Source organism: Marmota marmota, unplaced genomic scaffold (genome assembly GCF_001458135.2).
Source record: "Marmota marmota marmota unplaced genomic scaffold, marMar, whole genome shotgun sequence".
Taxonomy (NCBI): domain Eukaryota; kingdom Metazoa; phylum Chordata; class Mammalia; order Rodentia; family Sciuridae; genus Marmota; species Marmota marmota.
The window spans coordinates 6,071,233-6,079,617 of record NW_025999944.1 but is presented as its reverse complement, the minus strand read 5'-3'; positions in this window follow the sequence as shown (position 1 = coordinate 6,079,617).

Below are 8,385 nucleotides of genomic sequence, written 5' to 3'. Positions count from 1 at the left end.
GTCAGGTAAAGTTTCAGGTAAGTCTCAGCCTCTTCCAAAGCCAAGGGGAACTCTGGGGAATATGGGCAGCACAAATTCTGTCCTGCTCAGAGGAAGCCCAGGGGCTTTACACCCCATGACATCAGGCATGAGTTATGATCTGCCCCAGCTTCCAGGCAATGGAGGCTCTTGGCTCGTCCAGGCAGAGTGGCACCAGTAGCCCTAAGATTGCCTTGTGAAGGCTGCAGGAGCAAGGTCCACAGAACTACTGGACAGACACCAAGAATAGGAGAGGGAATCCTTGGGGAGCCAGACAGAACAGGAAGCTTCTGGAGAGGGACCTAGATTTAGAATTTCTCAACCTATTGGGACAAGAAGCAGTTGAGTTCCTGAAGCCAAAGGGTGCAGGAGGTAGAAAGGATCCTTGAGAATCTCTGACATCTAAAGGAAGAAGGCCTTTGAAGAAAGCTGAGAATTGAAAAGCCTGCAGAACAGAACGGTGGCCCCTGGAAACCTCCTGGGGGGCAATGCTTGTGGCTTTTGCTGTTGGAGCCAATAGTGAGGGAGCCCCAGAGAGCATTCAACTGAGAGGTACAGAGGCCTCTCCTGGAAGTCCTGTCCTCGCCTGCTTGCTTTCCACTGAGCCCCTTGCCAAAGCCACAGGACCCCTCCAGCTGCGGTGGCTCAGCCTGTCTGAACACGGGGGAGCCTTCAGAGGGCTCAGAGTCTTCCAGACCAAGCCCAGTGTTTCTAATCAGGCAATCTACAAGACATCATTGGAAGCACAAACTTTCCAAAGGGGCAAAGGAAAATCGCCTCCGGGGCTGGAAAGAGCCTTGGGAGATATTTACATAAAACAGTGGCTGAATCAGGCCTTGTGGTCCAAATCCCAAACAGGAAACAAAGCTATAGGAATTAGGGTGACTCAGAAGCCAACCTCACTACCTACTTCCCTAATGGGAAGGAAGAAGACAAAAAGCTGGGAAACTGGACTAGAAGAGGAAATAGGGTGGGGGACTCCTTCTAGCCATCCAGGAAAAAGCCTTCCAAGATGATGAGTCTTTATGACTCCCATTCTCTTTGACCCTCCAGATCCACCTCCCCCACCATTTTAAAGGGCAAAATGTGCCAGCTCTATTATTATTATTTATATTATTTGTTACACAATGAATTATTGCTTAAATAATTCATGTTTATTTTGGAAAGATGTGAAATTCTAAAAATCATCTTTTAAAAGTCATCCATGTTCTCTGTATAAAAAAAATATTTTGCATATTTTACATGCACAAAATGATTTGTACTGAGAGCCACGAGTCGGAATGGCCCCTGGCATTTTGCCAGAAGCAATGGTTGAGAGGCCAGCCATTAAGATTATGATATTAAGTTAAACTGTCTATAAGTGCTGTGACTGGATGATGCTGGATTAAAACAGGCTGTGTATTCAATTGTATATTAGACCTTTACACCAGTAATCGGGCGCCTGCTACTTTGGAATTCCCATTGAGTTCTCTTGGGGTTCCCAGAGTGAGTGTGCGTGGTTGGTGTGGGGGGTTGCTGGAGGAGCCGCGTGGGTGGCGTTCGGGAGAGTTCCCCGGATTGTGTGCATGGAGTGCTGGTGGAATTCGGTCAATAAAGTTTCCTGTTTGAAGATACAAGTGCTTTGTGGTGGCTCGTGATTTGTGCCCAGCCAGACTGCGGCAGATTTGAAATTAGATTTTGTTTTGTATGTTCACACACATAAAAATCATGTTATGTCTATAGAATGTGACTTTATACAAAGATCACCATCTATTCAACTGTTTAACTATTGCATATCTTTTGTTCTAGCTTCGCATTTTAAAACTTGGCACAACAAATGCTTGACTGGCACCAGGTAGGTACCTGGCCTTCTATTGCATGATGTGATCTATGAACACATGCACATTCCAGGCACAGACATTGGTTATATTTGGGGAAAGTTATCACTGGCTGGTAAGGAAGTCATAATATGAGGAAGAGCTGAATCATATCGAGTTATTCTCTGATTTTACAAAAATACTTAAAATCAAAGTACAGACTTATGTGATCATGGGTATTGAAGCCCTGTGAAATCTCAGAATCCCAGAAGACTATCTCCATCACACCTACAGCCAAAGTTCTTCCTCCCACCATTCCTGAAGTAGGATAAGTGAGAAATTCAAAATATGTTCCTTAACCTAGAAGAAAATACAGTCTAGTTTGGAATACAAGACAAGGAAAGCAAAAGAAAAACATTATTCCTGCCATTCTCTCTACTGCCCCAATAGACAATCCTGATTTTTAAAAAATATCTTTATATCCCCTTATCTTTATATCCCAATCTTTAGACTCCATCTGCCATGTCTATACTTTGTGTGAATATGATTCCAGGGGCTGGGGTTGTAGCTCAGTGGTACAGCACTTGCCTACCAAGTGTAAGGCACTGGGTTTGATCCTCAGCACCACATGAAAATAAATAAATAAAATTGAAAGGGTAAAGTTTCTAAGCTGCTTCTAAACTGCAAAGCCTGAGTTAAAATGTAAAAGACCGGGCATTGTAAAGTTTCTAAGCTGCAAGGCCTGAGTTAAAAAGTGAAGGACTAGGAATTGTTAAGTTCCTCTGCTACATCCAGAACCTGAAATTCCTGAGGCAGTTAAGACAACGCCCTACTGGCCATTTAGTTGATTAATATCCTAGGGCCCTGTGCAGCTTGTCACGTAGGCATACAGGGCCCGAACCAATCAGTTTGAATGTAACCCCCTCCTTAGGAATGACCTATCACTCCAGCCTGCCCTGTTCCTGCCAATGTATGTACTAATCAAGTCTAAGAATTGTTGTTTGACTTTCCCGCGGTGTATGGTGATTTGTTAAAGGAGACTGTGATGTATGTAAAGTCCCCGCCCTCCCCCAAAAAAGTGTACTTAAGCATTGTTCAACCCCGGCTCTGGGCTCTGGGCTGCTCTCCCTTCTCGAGTGGGCACGGAGCCCCAGCATGCTGGAATCTCAATAAACCCCCTCCTGCTTATTGCATAAAGTCAGTCTCTTGGTGGTCTCTTCCTCCAGTGTTAGCTGGGCCCTTACAAAATAAAGGTATTGTTTTATTTATTAAGAAAAAATTTTTAAAAAAAGATGATTCCAAATGCTAGTGAACTCAGATTCTATGTACTTGCTAAAAAGCTATTTCTTTATTTTTCACCTGTCCATTTCATTTCTTTTATCTTTACCTCCATATTCCCAGAAACATACTTTTTATTTTCTATTAATTCTTTCAACTCATGGCTAGTTTTTCTTTTTTTTTTTTTTACTTTCTGCCATCTAAGTACTAACCAGATCTGACTTTGCTTAGCTTCTGAAATCAGACTATCAGTCCATTCAGAGAGACGAGGGCATAGACCAGCTCTCCTACCTTCTAAAGCACTGGATCCATGAACATTCTAGCATTCTTGTTTTCTTTCACACTGAACGTATGAATTTACCTCTGATTTCCAAACTGTTCTTTGTTCACAAAAATCGTCTCAAACACAGTATATCATGTTCTTTACGAATCCATGCATTCTCAGCTTCTGTGTTGCGTTGACAGCTGCCCAGGAATCTCTTGATTCCTGCATTATGATTTTCTATGGCATTATCCACAGGTTCTCTTCCAAGACTTTTTCAGACTCCCTTAATCCAGTCTTTGTGAATTGTCTGCCTTGAATTATTCCTCCTTTGTTATTTTCTAACAGAATCCTAGTTTTATTTGGGCAGCAAAACGTTCAACCCTAGAGTAAAATTTTGATTGATCTAAACCAGTCATTTCAATTCCATTTTCTCTGCTAAAAATTGATCTTGGAATGACCCCTGACTAGTTTTGGCCAATGAAATCGAGATGTTTGCTGGTGGCTTCTGGAGAAGATGATGTCCATACCCTATGTGTGTGCCCATGTGTTTAGAAACATGTTTTCCTTCTACTTCTGCTCTACCCGCTTTGGAGCAGTCATGTGACACTGTGATGCTTGAATCTGCAAAAGCCATCCTAACACTTCAGGGGAAGGTGGAGAAAGTTTCAAAGATGACAACCCATCCTGGAACTGTGTACTACCAGACTTCTTACAATCCGAGACAACTAACTGCCTTTACATTACTGTTAAGAATCATGCTACTTATAAGCAAAAATATCCTAGCAGACCCACTTCTTAAGTTCCAACACTCACAACTGCTTCTTGATCTCAACAGACATTCCCTTGTATTTCAGTAAGACCCAGACTGTCCAGCAATGGCACAGAGGAGTCATTACCCATTCTATCCTTCCTCTTTCTTAGCAAAATTAGTGCATGTGTCTTTTTGCTAGTTACTTTGCTTGTCCCTGATCTAGGAAATTGTTCCATCAATCTTTTATTTCTCCTGGATCTTTTCTCTTTTTATTTGCCTAGGAGGGATTCCCATCTTAAGGTTGCAGGGATAGCCAAACACAGGCACCCAGAACTGTACACATAAGGCCTACAGTGGTTTATTAGTCACAAATACTCACAGTCAGGGGGAAGGACACCACCTGCCACACACACTCACAGAGGGTAGCACTGGGCATAGCAAACAGCTAGGGGTGTGGCATCAGGCTTTGTAGTCCCAAGGTTAAGTGCCCTCTGGTTCCTATAGGAGTAATGTGATCAACCTGTTTGAATAACTCTATGGATTGAAATAAAATTGAAGCCTACTACTTGAGGATAAGAAAGAGCTATCCTGATCCCCTTGATGAGGAGGACTGGGTGATGCTGTAGGCTGGGTATTTATTGGGTGTCCTCAAGGTCTGTGTTAAAGGCTTTTTGGTCAGCCTGCAGTGCTCCAGGGAGGTGGTGGGCCGCCTTGGAGGTGGGTCCTAGTGGGAGAAAGTGAGGTCACTGTGGACATGCCTTTGAAGGGGATTTGGGGACCCTGGCTTCTCCTCTCTGTCTCTGCTTCCTGGCCAACATGAGATGAACAAACTTCTACTGTTCAATAATCATGACTTTAACTTATTTTCTAGTGTTTTCTCTTGTTCTGACTTCATAGTTGCAATATCCTCTGAGATTTCTTTGAAAGTTTGATTACAGGTTTGCTCAAATTTTCTTCTGCTTCTTTCAATAGCTATGTTCCATAAAATACATTTAGTTACTAAATATTCCTGCTTACGAATTTTTGATTTTTCTAATGGTGCTTTTAGATATCCCCTGGGTCCACATTTAAATTGTTAAAACTCTTTAATAGTTGGAAAAATAAGATTTGTTCAAGTTGAACTTTGCCAGATCCATATCCAGGAACTTTGAGTGGAAATAGATACTGCGTATAGTATTCCAGGGAGGCAGGTTGACTTCTGTGCTAGAAAGTACCTTTTGCATGACTGTCATGGCAATCTGAACATGGCCTAGCCAATGCTCCCCCTGGATCACTTCATTAGCAGCAGTTGGAATATTACCCATATTTTACTTAGCTTGTTCTTCACTTTGCAAATCAAAGGAGCAACTTCCAAAGAAGAGTCTCTACTTGCCCCAAGAAACCAGTGAATCAACAACAGGCTTTTTGCCCCCAGAGACTTCTCCACTTTTAGTGTTTTATTTTTTGCACTCAGAGATGTTACTGCAGTTCTTTTAGGTGGAAAGTGCCATTTTAACACACTTTTTCTGTTATGGGATGAACAGTAAGTTGCTCAGTAATTCCTTCAATCCTACATCACCACAGGTACATTCCCAGTGTCCTTCTTTGATACTATTCAAAGTGTTTTTGGAGCTCTATCTCTATTTCCAGTGTCAATATGCATTTCTCCATTATTCTATTATTAGAACTGTTTTTTAAAAGACATTTTGACATAGACAGGAAATGGTTCTCTTCCTTTTATATTGATATTTTAAAAGAATAGCCGGCTTTCTTTCCTTTAATTGCTTATCAATAGTTCATTACTTTATTTTCATTTGTTTATTCTTTTTTTTGGGGGGGGGAGTAAAAAAGTAGAATTTATTCAAATGAGAAGAAAAGACAACTCCTGTAGGGCAAAAGGATACCTGATAGGGGTTGCCCATTATTTTATTTTTAAGCTGAACTAAATTTTAATCAGTTTCTAATAGCAAAGTCATTACTTCTGCCTGTGCAGTCAGAATAGGTTTCTGTGCTTTCCTAATATGAGTGGCTTTAAACAGCTGCAATACATCTTTCCTTGGAATTACATGCCCTTTGTGGGTTGGCAAAGGACTCTGCCACACAACATGTCTTTATGTTCAGTCCCAAATTGAGGAAGATTATCTAAATCTTCAGCCACCATGGGAGAAGAATGAAAAAGGGACATTTGCACTGGCTCTTCAAGGTTTCAATGGAAAATAACACACATCAATTCCAATCACATTTCATTAGCCTAAACCAGTCAGGGAAACACGATCTTTAATGCACCACAGAAGAGAGAGAGAGAGCTGGAATATTTATGGGCAATTCTAATAACTACCACATTTCCTATCATTTTTAACCTTTAGCAGTAATGCCAACCCAAACTTCTAAAAATTCCCTCTTTGTTTTCCACAACACAGAATACAAGTGGCCTCTCTTTCCTAGCTCTCTGATTGTTTATCATATTTTTCTCCAACTCCTTTTATTTTTACGATGACCTAAGTGTACTTGATCCTTAAATTTCTGTCCTTGTTCATTTTCCATTTTATCTTCTTTCTGTCCTTGAGTGACCCTACTGTCATATTCAAATATCTGTATGTCTACTCACTCTTTAATCATTCATTTAGGATGCAATTTTCATTGTTCTATGGGATATAATCCCTACCTTTGAGGAAATCCAAGATTTGTGGGAAAGATGAAGGTCAAACAATTTCAGTAAAATAAGCTGTATGTTTTAACAGATGTGTGGGACATGTAATATCAAAACTTGTTATTCCAATGAGTATGATAATTAGGAAATTTGAAAAATGGCAGTATTCAAAGTTATTCTCATAAATTAAATAGGAAAAGTAGTCATGATAGCTCTCAAAACTTATTTGAAATGTTTCACTTTATCACTTTTAGGTAAAATTTGCTTTATGAACATCTACAGGCAAAAACACTGGAAGGAAACCAACTTGAAGAGGAAGTACCAGGAGAGATGGTAAAATTTCATGCAGATATTTCCTAGCCATGAAAACATTTTTCATCAGGTAATTTGAAACTACGGATGTCAACGTTTAGTTTTGTCCTTATTTTCTCTAAATTGATTAGAAATTACATAAACTTGTTCTCAGTTCTAGGAGGTCAAACACTCTTTGATTTTTCTATTAAGGAGAACTCTATATACATCAGCACCTCCAAAGTATTTATGAAATAAAATGAAACCAATTTACCCACAATCTTGAGATAGCTGGCTTTTCCATCCTAACTATTACCTAGAGGTTAAAAAATATCCGTGGTTACAGGAGGCTGGGGAAAGTGGTATAGGCGAAGGTGATCAATGCGTACTAAGTTCAACAGGAGAAAGTTTGGGTATACTAATGCACAGTAGGATGACTGCAGATAAAAAAAGATATACTGTATGTTTCAGAAGGCTAGAAGAATGTGTTTTTAACATTTTCGCACAAAGAAGTGATAAATGTTTGAAAATTTTTAAACTGATTCAAAGATTACACCATGGTGGGCTGGGGTTGTAGCTCTGTAGCACAGTGCTCGCCTGGCATGTGCGAAGCCCTGAGTTTAATCCTCAGCACCACATAAAAATAAATAAATTAATTAAATAAAGGTATTGTGTCCAACTACAACTAGAAAATAAATACTAAAAAAAGATTACACCATGTATGCATGTGTCAAAAAACTACACATAGGGACTGCGGTTGTAGCTCAGTGGCAGAGAGCTTGCCCAGCACAATGAGGCATTGGGTTCCATCCTCAGCACCACATTAAAAAATAAATAAATAAAATAAAGGCATTGTGTCAATCTACAGCTGAAGAAAAAAAACACGAGTATTTACAATTTTGTTTTTACATTTTTTAAAAAATACATCTAAGAAAAATCTACAGGGTAGATAAAAACAATAAATAAAAACAGTAGCCAAAAAGTTTTTTTGTTGTTTGAATTTAGATGACAGATTTGGATCTGCCACTGGCTTTGTATGACCAAGTTAGTCTGCTTTGCTGTGGTTTGGTGTTTTAACAAAAAAAAATAGAGTAATAAATTATTTCAAATCATAAAGGGATGGAAATAGGGAACATTTTGTTTTGTAGGGCTTTGGATTTATATGTATTTGAGTTGTCCAAAGAACTGGACATCTTTAAAACTCCTAATACCCAAAGCCAGATCCTCTGTATATCATATTTTGAGAGTGGAGAAATGATGTAAAATGGTGACAGTAAGTTTACAGGGGTCAATATTCACCATTTCTAGAAGCAGACATCCCACGTCAGCATCCAAATACATACAAAATATATTTTCC